Genomic DNA, 14,455 nt, shown 5'->3' on the forward strand with positions numbered 1-14,455 from the left:
CCTTTTTAACATAATTTTTAAAGGAAAAACCCTTGTCTAATACACAAAAAAGTATGGTATCCACCATATTTTGTGCTTCTCTAAACCTTGTTACACAGTTCCTAATATTTTAAGTGACCAAGATACAAATTTAAATAATAATTTGAAAGGGAATACATACCCATGTAAATACACATTCAAATGCATATTTTGAGAGTTGTTGGGTTTTTTTTTAATGTGGAAATGGAACAGAACTGTGGGTAAAAACATCAGATGTTACCCGATGGGGAGTAGACAGATTGATCCAACCCTAGTTTAATATCAGATGTGGTATGAATGTGACAATTGGCCATTCTGTCAGGCTGTGTACATACCATGCATTTTAAACATACAGTTATACGTCGGGTTAAAGTCGCTTCAGGTTGAGTGTTTTCAGGTTGTGTTCTGCGACGACCCGGAGGTAAGGGAATGGGTTACTTCTGGGTTTCACCGCTCGCGCATGTGCAGACGCTCAAAATGATGTGGTGAAGTGCAGAAGTGGTGGAGGGCCAGTGTGGTGTAGTGGTTAAGAGCGGTAGGCTCGTAATCTGGGGAACCGGGTTCGTGTCTCCACTCCTCCACATGCAGCTGCTGGGTGACCTTGGGCCAGTCACACTTCTCTGAAGTCTCTCAGCCCCACTCACCTCACAGAGTGTTTGTTGTGGGGGAGGAAGGGAAAGGAGAATGTTAGCCACTTTGAGACTCCTGAAAGGGAGTGAAAGGCGGGATATCAAATCCAAACTCTTCTTCTTCTTCTTCTGAATCGCGATCCACGCAGGTGCAGACGCCGGTTGCATTCTGCTCAGAATGCGAACGGGGCTCCGGAATGGATCCTGTTCGCATCCAGAGGTACCACTGTATTGGTTTCTGCCTGGGAGCTGTAGTTTACACCTTCCAGTTCCCTTTAGAAACTTCATTTCACATGACTCTTGTATGGGGGGGGTACACTTTAAATGTATGGTGTGTACACAGACTCAGATCCACACCCCCCACTGTATAGGGTTAGGGTGCTCCAAGAAGGGTGTTTAATGTGGGATTGACAACTCCTTATGACATGCAAGTCTTTTGCAGTATCCACAGGACTTCGCTGGCATTGAAATGCTAGCCAGTATTCCCACCCACCCCACTCTTTTATCCGGATTTACTGCTAAGTAATAAACAAAACCTTGTTGCCAGCAACAAGTTACCGATATCTCAGCATCTCATTTGGAAATGAAGCCCGTGCCTAGAAGGGCCCACACTTTCGGACCCACACGTTTGTGGAAAAATACAATACTTTGGCCTCAGTTCTCAAGGGATGCTGTGCTTCTGGGGGTTTTTTCTACAGTGATATTATCTTTCTATTGGGGGGGAAAAAAGCCATGTGTGAAGCACTCCCTGGATTGTATTGAAATCTGGACTGTGTCCAAGCTGGGGGGCAGGGAGCTATGAGTGTTTATGGCAGTGTTAGTTTGGAATGGAAACTAGGCTTGTAGGTTGCAGAATTTGCCTCCTGGGCCTCGCTTTGCCTGTAGCTGTGGCCTCTTCTCTGTATGCATTAAAGAAAGGCAGGCTGCATTTGTATTGATTGGCCGGGCTGAGGTTTTAATTGAATTAGAAAGGTTCGGTCTGTAAGGGGGCCAGTGTAAATCAACGACCTGGAAATGTTTGAAAAAGCTGTGTGTTGTATACTATTGTGCAAGTGCACATTACTAAATCATTATATATAGAGGAGCCTTTTCAGATGCAGACGGAGAATCTCTAGCAAGCCAAATATTTCTCTGGGCCCCTTGAAGTATGCCCAAAGGCTACAGTTTGGCCTTTGATATTTGCCATCTGCTTTGTAAAAAAAGTACAATAAAATGCTGCTGCATTTGACTGCATTTATATTTATAAAAGCCATGAGCGTATCATTGCGTTAAGCTTTAAAATGTGAGTCAGTGGCCGTACCTTTCTTAAAAATATATATATGACGGCAGCAAAATCCAATCTTAACTGTACAAGGACAGGCAGATGTTCTTCTGATCAGCCCAGTAAATATTCATTACCCTTGGATGTTTTACCTGTGTTCCTGGAAAAAATCTGCTGTGGGCCAATTGAATATATTTCTTTCTCTCTCTGTTGATTTTATCATTTTAATTCTCTCCAAATTTCTGGCACGGGCTTTGAAAGCTCCACTGCATGCGAAGGAAGAGGGGAACATTGAGAGAGTTGTTCTTTTTCTGGGACCTGGAAAAAACCTAGCCTTTCTTTATTATATTCTCACACAGCAACAACGATGCCCTCCCTCTATTTAATTAAAGCACCAGGCTGACCTCCCACAGGAGAACTTACTATCTTCATATGGGCGTCCTTTTCATCACAAGATGTACACTCTGACCTTCTGTACAACTGCTCATTTCTTTAGCCTTGTTATGCTCCCATCCCAAAACACAATGACACTGGCTCTTACTTGGGAGTAAGGAAGACATTTTTATTCTGGCTATAAATGGTACAGAGATAGCAGCAAGCACAGGATCTGAAAGTCATGATTCCAATGTATACGAGCAAGGCAAGAGGTGCAGAACTGAACAGGAGCAACAAAGATGTCACAACACTTGTTAGCACCCTCCCACCAAGCTTTTAAAGACGATGCAGGGTGAGCTCAATCGATCGCAAAACTGATGTGCCTTATGAGACAGCCGTATATGCAAATGTGTGTTCTATCAGAGCTGGTGTATCTGATCCCACCTACAAAGTTGGCACCTGGTTCTTGGTGCCAACACTGTGTCCTGCCCCTTTGTCTCCACCTCCATCACCACTATCTTCTCCTGCTCAGCCCCTCCCACTGACTGGTTGAAGTCCTCCCTCCCCAGTGAGGCCCTGCACTCCACAGGAGGGGCACTGGGGTGGGCCGGGAGTTCTGCTGCCCCCTCTCCAACATCTTGAGTTACAAGGGGAGAGCCACCAATTCTGGGTACCAGCCTTTAAGCTCATCTTCTCCTTCCTCCTCCTCTTCTGTCTGGGTTGCCGAGCCATGCCAGATCCTGATGGACCCAAGGGGCCTGTGACAAACCTTCTGTTAGATTAGAGAAAGATACCCTGTATTTTCATCACACGTCTACTTCTTACTGACATTTCAGAGGTAGAAAATATTGTGTGTGCTGGCATGTCAGAAATTAAGTAACCAGAGGTGTGCTTAGCTGATTATTGACCTCTGTCTTGGTCACTCTTGTTCTTTGTCATCTTGTTCTTTGGTTTACTCATTTCTCCTGCTACGCTAGGTTTCAACTCTCTTCCTCTGGACATTTTGCTTGAAGTGCCGTAATAACAGATGAACTTTAGCATTTCCCTCACATGCCTGCCAGACATAGTGGGCTCCTAACTCCCATCAGCTCCAGCTGATATGGCCAGGGGTCAGGGAGCATGGCAACTAGTCAAGCAACACCTGAAATGCATTGGATTGGGGAAGCCTTGGCTAAAATATCTCCTGCTCCCCAGCACTATCAAACATCTTTGCCTCACTTCTGACATCTCCATTTATGCCTAGCAAGATACTTTTTGTCTATTGTGCATATTGAGTTCTGGGGTTTATGTTCTGAGCACCTTGCCTGAATCTGACCTTCTAACTTTTGCCACGAGATGTGTGTGTGTCCTGTTCTCTACAAGTTTAAGTCGTTGTCAAAGAATATCGATAAAAAATGAGAACTTTGAGAATCTCTGAATGCTCTGTAATCTAATGCTCTATCTCGGAAACCAGGCATAGCCTCTATTTCTGGACAAACTCTCAGATGGAAATGACTTTTTTGAGTTATTGTTTATCTCTTTTCTCTGCTCCTCCCACCCACCTCTGCCCTAGCTCTGTGGAGCAAAGCATGACGGCCTCCCTGTACTTCAGAGGATGCTGGTATGGCAGGTCTGCACCCCATCAGTGGTGAAGTTGGCCCAACGCCACCATTTCAGTCTGCCTTGGCTGGCTCCCTGTTTTTCTCTTCCCATCTGGCACCCTGCACACAGCTCATAATGAAGTGCTGCTGTAGTTGGTGGTCTACGCAACATGTGCCAAGCTGGTTGTGTGCCTGCTGGCAAAGGGGCTATTGTAAGAGCATATGTTTTTCTTTGTGCAGATTTATTGACTGAACAGGAAACAGAGGAGGATCTGGAAGAACTTTTTTATTTTATTTTTACATTAGCCACAAAACAGGGAGAATTGCTCTCCAAATCCCCAGCCCCTTTCCTCAAAGGTAAAGGTGCCTTAAGATGCTATACCTGGATTGGGTCTTGGTGTTTTCTCTCCTGATATATGTTTGTGGCAACCCTGTGCCTTTTGACATTGACAGTTTTATAAACTGAGTTGATTATTACCGGGGACGGAAGTGTAAAAGTTGCCTACAAATTGCGCAGATTTGAGCTGTTAAAGGGCTCACAGCATAAGCCAGTAGCCAACTTGGAAACGCAAGAGGAGGCCGCCATGGAGCAGGGTATTTGGAGTGGGGGTGTCAGGAGAGTAGCAGTTTTAAGCGTTAAAATTAATAGGGATTAAGAATTTTGTACACTGGGGTTATACCTCTCTTCTGTTCACAGCTTCTGGTCTTCCTTTTCATTGTTTGCCCATCTCTGACCTTGCCATAACCCTGCTGTGGCCCAATCAAGGTGAGCAGCACCAATGCCAGGGGTGAGAGAGTGCCTCTGTGACTCCACCCCACTGCTGTTGCTACACCTTAGCTTATAGAAAGAGTATGCATTATGGATATTCAATTGCTATTACTGGTTCCTGTTGCATGTATATGCCTAGTGGTGGACCTAGACCATGAAGCTTGAACCAGAAACAAAGTCTGCCTAACCACTGTTATATTCTTCAATGGGGTTGTTTACAACAACATTTACAACATCTGTGCTACTGACTCTCAAACTGTGGGATTGTTGAAATATATACAACAACAAAATGAATCAAATTGGGACTACTAGACCCTTTTTAAAAAAAAGAATGTGGACTAATATCACTTCTGGAGCCCCTCTGGGATTAGGGACCCTGAAGCTTAAGCTTCATTAGTTTCATAGTAAGGTAAAAAGTAAAGGCAAAAGACCCTTGAATGGTTAAATCCAGTCTAAGGTGATCATGGGGTGCAGCTCTCATCTCACTATTCAGGCTGAGGGAGCTGGCGTTTGCCCATAGACAGCTTTCCAGGTCATGTGCCCAGCATGACTAAATCGCTACTGGCGTATGGAGGACCATGACGAGTGCTGGAGCTCATGGAAATGCTGTTTACCTTGCCACCACAGCTATTTATCTACTCACCTATTTATCTACTCACCTTGAACTGCTTGGTTGGCAGAAGCTGGAACAGAGCAAGGGGAGCTCGCCCCGTCACACGGATTCGAACTGTTGGCCTTCCGATCGGCAAGCCCAAGAGACTCAGTGGTTTAAACCACAGCGCCACCCTGCATGTGGCACTTAAGTTGTAAATTCTGGAAGGTTGCAGTTGATAACTACAGAATTTGTGGGATTGTGACTGCTCTGTGACCCTGCCCAAGCCAGGTTTGTGAAAGCAGCATAAAAATGAAGCCGGTCTGCATTTTGACTTGTCTACTCACCCAATTCCTTGCTGAGTTGCTCCCATAATCTTTGTGCTATTCAAGGGGGCATCCCCCCCCCCTGATGTGAGTGCCATGGAAATGCCTAAACAGTAAAACAAAAATGACGTTAAAGACACTAAACCTTAGAACACCAGTATTGCTTCACTCTCTTCAGATTTCCTCTGCCACTTCCATTCTCTATGCTAATGCATTTCCTTGATTTACATAAGAAAGACAACAAACTCGAATCCCTTGTGGGGATGTCCCTGGGAAGTATTTTCTGTTAACTATGTATTAAATTAAATGGCACTTAACCATTACAGAACTATTATACCTCCCCTCCCCATGCCCAGTTCTCAGTCAAAACTTCATCCCTGCTTGCTATACCTATGAGTAGACATGATTAGGATTGCAGGTTGAAGCAGCAAATTAAGTTAAAAGGGTTTATAGAAGAGATGCCTGCATATTTACCCTGAGTCAAGTCATGGAAAAATAACTTGGATCTCCTCAAGCCTTCATCCAAAGAAAGGCAAGCTTCATTGACCTTCCAGTTTCTGCCCATTGAATGTAACACAGAATGCGCCTCCGTTTGCGGAGTTTGTGGTACCTTGCTCTCACTGTATCTGGGGTCGCAGTGTTAAGTCCAGTCAAAGGCGATTATGGGGTTGCGGGGCTCATCTCGCTTTCAGGCCGAGGGAGCCGGCATTTGTCCACAGACTGCTTTCTGGGTCATGTGGCCAGCATGACTGAACCACTTCTGGTGCAACGGAACACCGTGACGGAAACCAGAGCGCACGGAAAGGCCGTTTACCTTCCATATAAATGTTTTTTGGGGAAATTATGAAGTGAGTCCCTAAGTGTGTGAGCCAAAAATGGGTCCTTGTTTGAAAAGACTGAAGGCTTAAACCTTTCATATCTCTGGACCTTCTTCCACTTAGGCTGTTGGCCAGAAACCTCTAGCAGATAAGTTTTGTACAGTAATAGGCTTGGGGAGGGAGGACAGGCAGGGAAAGATGCTGTACAGGACGTTGTTGTGCATAGATAGTCCTATGAAGACGGAGATCAGCCAAACTGATCTGGAATTCAGTACTGCAGAAGAAAAACAGAGCAGCTCCCTTGTCTTTCAATTTAGATTGTAGATGGGTGTTTTAAAAACTTGTCTATCTCCTCTTGTCTTCCTCGAATCCCATCTAGTGGCTTCCACACGTGGGGGATTTATTTCACACCTCTGTAGCTCTTTTGCTAGAATATATGCAGTAGTAATGAGGTGTGTTTAATGACATGCAGAGAGCTTTCCCTTCGCCACTGAGTAAACAACACAGCCTTCCCCTCAAATGCAATGTTGAGAACAGAGAATCATAGGAAGCTGCTTTGTACCAAGTCCAACCATTGGTCCATCTAGCTGAGTATTGTCTTACACTGACTGGCAGCAGCTTTCCGGAGTTTCAGGTGGGGGCTATTTACAGCCCTACCTGGGGATTGAACCTGGGACCTTCTGCATGCAAAGCAGATGCTCTGTCACTGAGCTATGTCCCTTCCCCGGTGGTATAATAGAATCAAACCTTTGCACTGTTGTTTTGTTTTTTTAAGGAAAGAAACACCATAAAGGCTCAGTGTGACTTTTTCCTTTTCTATTTTGAATCACATTGCTTCTGTATAGAATAAGATTAGCTGAAGCCTCTGAGAACGCAGCAGGAGCTGAATGCTGTGGAATGGCTATTAATAGTGTTTAGTGTGCTAAATTGTACTCCAGGCAGGTCAGCTTAACTTAGGCTGAAGAAGGGGGTGGTATGTGAATGCACACTCAGTTCTTTCTTTCCATTTGCCTCTTGTTGTGTGTATATATATGTGGTTCCACCTCCCTGTCCCCAAACTCGCATTACGAAATACTTCAGCAAAATGTTTGGCCGTAGGAGTGTCTGTCAGTGCATAAAACAAGTGGAATGAAATTGTGTTCTTAGAGAGAGGCATTGTCAAGATAATGCTTACAAAATGATGTACTTTTATAATACCTTTAAACTATTATAAGAATATAAGAAGAGCCCTATTGGATCAGGAATGCCCACTATATATGGAACCAAGAGACCGATTTATAAAACCCCTGCTTACAAATGGAACGCACTTGAACAGGGTGGAAAGGGGGAAATGGCTGCTGAGTGATACTGTTGACTTCGTAACTTATAAAGTAGCACTATATGCGTTGGCAGCTAAGAAGATCAGGAGAAAAGAACTAGATAAAGTAGCGGTCAATTGCAAAGGTGATTCAGACATTGAAGCTGGCACATTTTACTTGAGAACCCCCTGCTATTCTATCGTATGCAACAAATAATTTCTAGGAGACGTGATCGTAGTTTACTGTATCTGCAGTGCCTGATGTTTTTATGGTTTTTATTGCTTTTCTTTTTGTTCCCTTTGTGAATGATTCCATGGCCTTTGGCTAGTGCAATAAAGTTGATGATGATGATGATGATGATGATGGATCAGGCCAATGGCCCATCTAAGCCCAGCATCATCTAACCACAGTGGCCAACCAGATGCCTGTGGGAAACCCGCAAGCAGGATCTGATCACAAGAGCCCTCTCCCCTCCTGTGATTTCCATCAGCTGGTATTCAGAGGCATAATGCCTTAGTAGGGGAGGTAGAAAATAGCCATTATGCCTAGTAAAAATGTTCTTTTGCATGTACATTCCCCACTCATTTTAATGCACATGATTTTGGGTTTTGAAGCACAGGATCTAATTGCACAATGAAGGGTGGGAAGGTGAATTTATCAGTAGCAGGATAGAAGCGATCATGTTATTATGAATGGCACTACAAGGGGGTTTCCATGACCAGCTGTATTTAATTTATCACTGAAAATTAAATTACTGGGGCCTGTGATCTTTTCTAATGTGGTGTTTATTGATTAGAGTACCATGGACACGATTCCCTTAATACTGTTGTACGGAGGCTGTTCAACATTACATAACAGTTAACTAACAATAAGCCTCTCAGACTAAAATTGCCAAGGGATTTTTGCGTAGTCGGGGAAGAGCAATCTAATTTGGAGTTTAGCCAGTGGATTTTCCTGAGTCATAAAGTGCCAATGGGATTTAGCGGCTAATGGCTAGGTGTTGTGACTGCTTCAGAATGGACCTGTGCACCAAGTGCAACTGCTGAATGAGCCTGCTGGTCCACAGGGAATTCTTGACCCATTTATTTAAGCAGGCTAGTGAGTGGAGGGAACTCAAATCATCATTGCAGATTACTGTAATGATTCATTGTTCATTATTGTAATATAAAACAGTTTGCTATTTCACATGTGATAAAAGCTTCACTGCTGGAAGACCTCACACAAAGATCTTGTCATGCCACATGTGCAATATTTTTCTATGACAGTGGTTCGAACATTCAGCTGCGAATTGCCAAGTAATGAGTTCTCAGCAGATGAGATTTTGAATATGCATTTGCGAATCAGCTTTTATTGATCAGCTCTGTATTTCAAGTGCTTAATAAATACTGCATACAGCATACCATGGCTTCCCCCAAAGAATCATGGGAACTGTAGCTTTAAGGGTGGGTGCTGAGAATTGTAGCTCTGTGAAGGGTAAACTACGTCTCCCATGATTCTTTGGGGGAAGCTGTGTGCTTTAAATGTATGGTGTGTATGCAGAAAAAGTCGCAAAGGATATTTCATATTTATTGAATTGATTGTAAATATTCATTGTATACAAAAAAGGTGGATCCAACCTGAGCCCTTCCCCCTTGATGGCTCATATTTTTACACCATTAAAACATTTCTTGACGTATGCTGCAAAACCAGATGATGCATATGCCAGAATATTTAGAGCAATAAATGCATGAATGAAGCTGCAAATGCTGTATTTTATCCTTGGATGTTAAATGAAATTTTCAATGTGTTGTGGCATCATCTTTATTGCAGCATTGTATGGATGCTTCCTTGTGGAGTGGCCCCTTTAATCTAATGAAAAATAAATGTAAACAGATTTGTATGGGCCAGAATCCAAATCTGAAAAGGAAACAAACACTGGCCTGGTTATCATACGCCCTCTTAAAGTACCACCGTTTAACCTATTGTCAGTTCCTTCAGCCAAAATATTATTGCATTAGGTATTGCAATAGAAGCACCCAAATTCTTTATCAGTTCTTGCCATAACCCAGAATCCAGTGATATTCTCCCTCTAAACAGGAAGAATTAGGCATTTAATTAACTGAAAGTTATTCTTTCCCTTGAAAAAAGTGTTTTGTGAATAGTTGATGGGAGGGGGCGGAGATAATGGTGTTTTCGTTAGTTATCTCCATTTAATCAATTAATCACCCACGTTTGCTGCTGAACAATGAGCCTACTTCCTCTAATTGTTGAGCAAATTGTAATGTGAAAAGTACACAAATCTGTCATGGAGCCAGCAATTCACTACCTAAAGCAGAGCACAGTCATTGAAGAGCGTGAATTATTGTACCACCCAGTTGCATAGCTGCTCTGTGGTTATCTCCCAGGCAACCCTTTGTAAACGATTCCAGTGATGGGTGGATTTTTTTTTTTTGTGATGGATAAAAGTGTACTTGAATGTCTGATTCTTGTTTGTCTGGGGTGCTACACTGGAAGCACTTTTCTGCAAGTGATTCCTGCAGAGCCCAGGACTACATCTGAATGATTTGATCATATAAATGGGGTTGATGGCATGGATATTTCCCATGGAAGGGAGGGTGTAAAACCCCATAGGATCAATCTAGCCAGTTTACTTGCACCATTTCCATGAATCTCTGTTCACTGCGGCTTCACTAATGTCTGTAGGACATTTTGCTTTGCGTTAAATGGCTCCACTTGAAGTCTTAAAACATCATAAATGGCCAAAACAAAATAAAAAAATTCCTTCCAGTAGCACCTTAAAGACCAACTAAGTTAGTTCTAGGTATGAGCTTTCGTGTGCATGCACACTTCTTCAGATACCTGCATGCACATGAAAGCTCATACCTAGAACTAACTTAGTTGGTCTTTAAGGTGCTACTGGAAGGATTTTTTTTATTTTGTTTTGACTATGGCAGACCAACACGGCTACCTATCTGTATCATAAATGGCGTTTTGTTTATAGGACTACCTGCTCTGACTTCTTTGCCCTGACAGCTGGGAACTGAAGATAAATCACAGAGTTGCCCCAGCAGTCTATCCTTCTGTTCCCTGGTGATCTTTCTCTTTGACAAGTTCAATGGTAATTTTGAGCCAGTGCTGAGTCAGTAGGTACAACTTTGGTTTGCACCTCTTTGCCTTATAGGTGAAAAGGGTGGGCTTGTATGTTTCAATGCTTTTCCATTTTGGATAGTTTTCTGAACGTTGGAAGCAAACACGTGTGTGGATGTGTATGCATGAGGACTAAGCTGTATATACTAATTTACTACATGCAGACATTGCTTACTGTGCAGCAGAGGCCATGACGCAGCTGAGGAGGCTGCCGCAGAGTTTGAATTTTGGATTTGATATCCCGCTTTATCACTACCCTAAGAGTCTCAAAGTAGCTAACATTCTCCTTTCCCTTCCTCCCCCACAACAAACACTCTGTGAGGTGAGTGAGGTGTGCATGCACACGAAAGCTCATACCTAGAACTAACTCAGTTGGTCTTTAAGGTGCTACTGGAAGGAATTTTTTTATTTTGTTTAGACTTCAGAGAAGTGTGACTAGCCTAAGGTCACCCAGCAGCTGCATGTGGAGGAGCGGGGAAGCGAACCCGGTTCACCAGATTACGAGTCCATTGCTCTTAACCACTACAGAAGAGCATTGTTGGCATGCTTCCAGAAAAGCCTGTGCTGCGCCACTGCCTGTGTCCTTGAGGAAAGAGAATAGAGGGCCAGAGAGGATGACAAAGGAGGAGTGGCAGTGCTAGTTCAAAGTAGGCCAGTTGAGGGAGCTGAACTGGGGCCACTTTGGTTTTTCAGGCAGGGGTGCTCACCGTTTTTGAATACCCTTGCTTTGAGCCATTTGTGGGGACTGGGAGCCAAATAATTTGAGTGAGTTTATGCAGTGGTGATTAATGAGCAGCAACTAATTAAATGGTAAACTGAATTTCCTCATCTCACTGGCTTTGGCAAGCTCCTGCAGTGTTTTGCATGCAAAAAGGAGCTGAAAGGAGTGGAACAGCAAGGTAGCTTTCAGTATACTAACCACATTCAATCAGAAATAAATCCTGTTGAATTTCAGTGAGTCTTAGCATTCCAGTCTATGATGCTTAGGAGGGTGGCACCTTTTAAACATTGCAGAAACACCATGGGAGGGTCAAGGATATTTATATCCTGTTTTTATTAAGGTTTTTAAGGTAATCTCTCTCTCTCTCTCTCTCTCTCTCTCTCTCTCTCTCTCTCATGACTTCTGTGAAAGTATAGCACTACACAAATTCTGAGCAAAAAAACCTGATGATCTGGTATTAGGATTCCATGCTGACATTGGAGCAAAGTGTAGGTTGACACTCTCTCAGCTCCCTTTGAATGATTCTCATTACTAGGCCTCTCGCTCTTCCTCCAGCGCTTTTACATAACACTGTTAGAGAATTAAAGGTTAGCCAAGGCTGCGTCCTGCGGCCAGTGTTTTGCTCAACAAAGTCATTTGGTAAATAGGATGCCTGCGAGGAGATGGAGTTGCAGAGGAAGCCAGAGGGTGACACCAACGCCCTGCCCTGGAAATGCAGCCTGCTTTTGGCACAGGGCTCTTGCTCGGGTGCAGCGCTTGTCTCCCCGCACCCTCCCTGAGCCTTTCCTGGACCACGTTCAGTGCCATGAGCCAGCAGACTTTTGTTTGAGCAGGAAACGATCAGAGAGGTGTGTGCCTGTGTGCTTTGGCTTGGGCTGAAGTGCAAATTGCCGGAGTCTTTTCTGAACTCATTAGTGTTAAGAGAGCTGAAGCAGAGGGAGGGGAGCGGGGACCATTGAAAAGGAAAGGGTATGGGCGGGGAAGCCGGAAAAGTAGCAGCTATTTCCTAATAACCTTTCCCACACCTAAGCTTCCCTGACAGGGGCTCATCTGAAGGGCCCTGGCATCAGAAAACAGACAGAGGAGAGGAGGAGGAAAGGAGGGGAGGTGAAGGGGCGAGAAATGGGAAGTGAAGTTAGGGGATGGGGGATTTCTGCTGAACTAGCAGTTGCTGAGGTGATGTTCTGTTAGATATATTATTGCCCAGAGGTTTATATAGGGTCATTCTAGGTATTCTGCATTCCTCAGATGCAGTGGCAGATTCAACTGTGCTGAGATACTGAGTAGTACGCAGAAGGCAAGAAATGTTCTGTTGCTGTACATGTTGGGAAAATGATGTTGTGGCCCCGAGGCCTTGAATAGAGTGTGGCCTTGCAATAATTAGCAGTGATTCATGGTCATTAAAGTCAGAGTCTGCACATGTTTATTCTTGAACTGCTCTTAGTGAAATCGGACAAACCTTGAAGTTTTGTGTGTCTGCAAGGGATGGAGGCTGAAAAGATTTGGCTGTGGGAGTTACACAGACATTTTTCTAGAGGGTCTGGATTTTGTTGAGCTCAGGGCTGGTTTGTATACTTTGGAGGTTGCTGCAGAGCTAGTCGATCCCCACAAGCTGCTCCCCATGCATTCTTGTAAGCAGAGGATTAGAAGGTGCCATGTGTTTCTCCAATGTTCTCTCACTCCAAAGGAAGTGATTCCTGCAAATTTTATTATTTCTGTTTTTGGTTTTTTTATTTTGCAATTCAGCCAAAAAGCTCTCCCTCGCCAGCAATGCAGATAAGGCTTTTGATGGCTGCTAGTCATAATGGCTGCATCATCACCACTACTTTCTTTTGTATGCTGCTTTTCCACAAAAAGAATTATGTGGCTTAACACAGTGGGGACAACAATAGCTCACAAAAGCAACAATCTTGAGAACAATTTCACAACAACGGCAATAATAAAACATCAACATATAGCAAATGCAACAGCAGATTAGGTTGAACAAGTGAGTGAAGAGGCAGGGAGTGGGAGGAGAGCCTATAGATCGTTACATGTTGTGTAATCTAAAATCAATACATAAATCTTTCTTTTTTACAAAAAAATGCAACTGCTTATACAGATCAAGATTTCAGCTCTATAAATGTAACAACATTACACCTCCTGGTGGCAGCAAAAATAATAAAGGATTTTGAACAGTGTCACCTTAGTCCTAGATGATGACTACGTTGATTCTCATAATCATCATTATGATAATCCTTGTTATTGCAATTCATTTATTAATTGCCTTCTAAACCACTGTGTCAAGGCAATTTGCGCATAGAATAATTATAAACAGTTAAACACACAAAGACAACTGATACGTTTAAAACAAAACTGAAGCCCTAACAAATGGACATTCATGCAAAAGACCCATTTATTCAGCTAGAGAAACCTGTTCTAGAATTTCTGTATCCCCTAGAATAATGTGTAGAACCAAGATACGTGATCATATGTCTATGTTACTTCTAGTATCAGCAGCAGCTTCTGAGTACCAGTGGTTTGAGATCAGCAATGTGTGGGCTATTCCCTTCATGTCCTGATTGTGGGAAACAGGATGCTAGACCAAATAGGCCTTTGGCCTCTCCTTATGTTTTTCTTTTGATCCAGCTCCTCAGTTTACAGGTGCCCCCCTTGCCAGCTTTTTGAGCAGGGTGCAGAGGATGTTCCCTGGCTCAAGCTGCTGGGATGAGAGGGGAGATGGCCAGGAGATGGAATATGGCCATGAAGCAAGTTAGCTGGCAAGAATCTGTGCACCCACGCGCGCGTGCACACACACACACACACTGGAATGCCAGTTGGCGGTCTCTGATCGGTAACACTTAAGAGAGAGGGAAATCATTGCACAGGCAATAAAATTAAGCCCATCATCAAAACAAAATAAAAAAATCCCTTCCGGTAGCGCCTTAGAGTGCTAAGTTTGT

General features: G+C 43.6%; 1 protein-coding gene across 6 annotated transcripts in view; it reads left to right on the forward strand.

The window, feature by feature from the left end:
• The window catches only part of DAAM2 (dishevelled associated activator of morphogenesis 2), a 220,789-nt gene that overhangs the window by 92,176 nt on the left and 114,158 nt on the right, over positions 1-14,455 (forward strand). The gene's annotated exons all lie outside the window — the stretch shown is intronic.

Source organism: Podarcis erhardii (assembly GCF_964252035.2).
Source record: "Podarcis erhardii genome assembly, chromosome: 3".
Taxonomy (NCBI): Eukaryota; Metazoa; Chordata; class Lepidosauria; order Squamata; family Lacertidae; genus Podarcis; species Podarcis erhardii.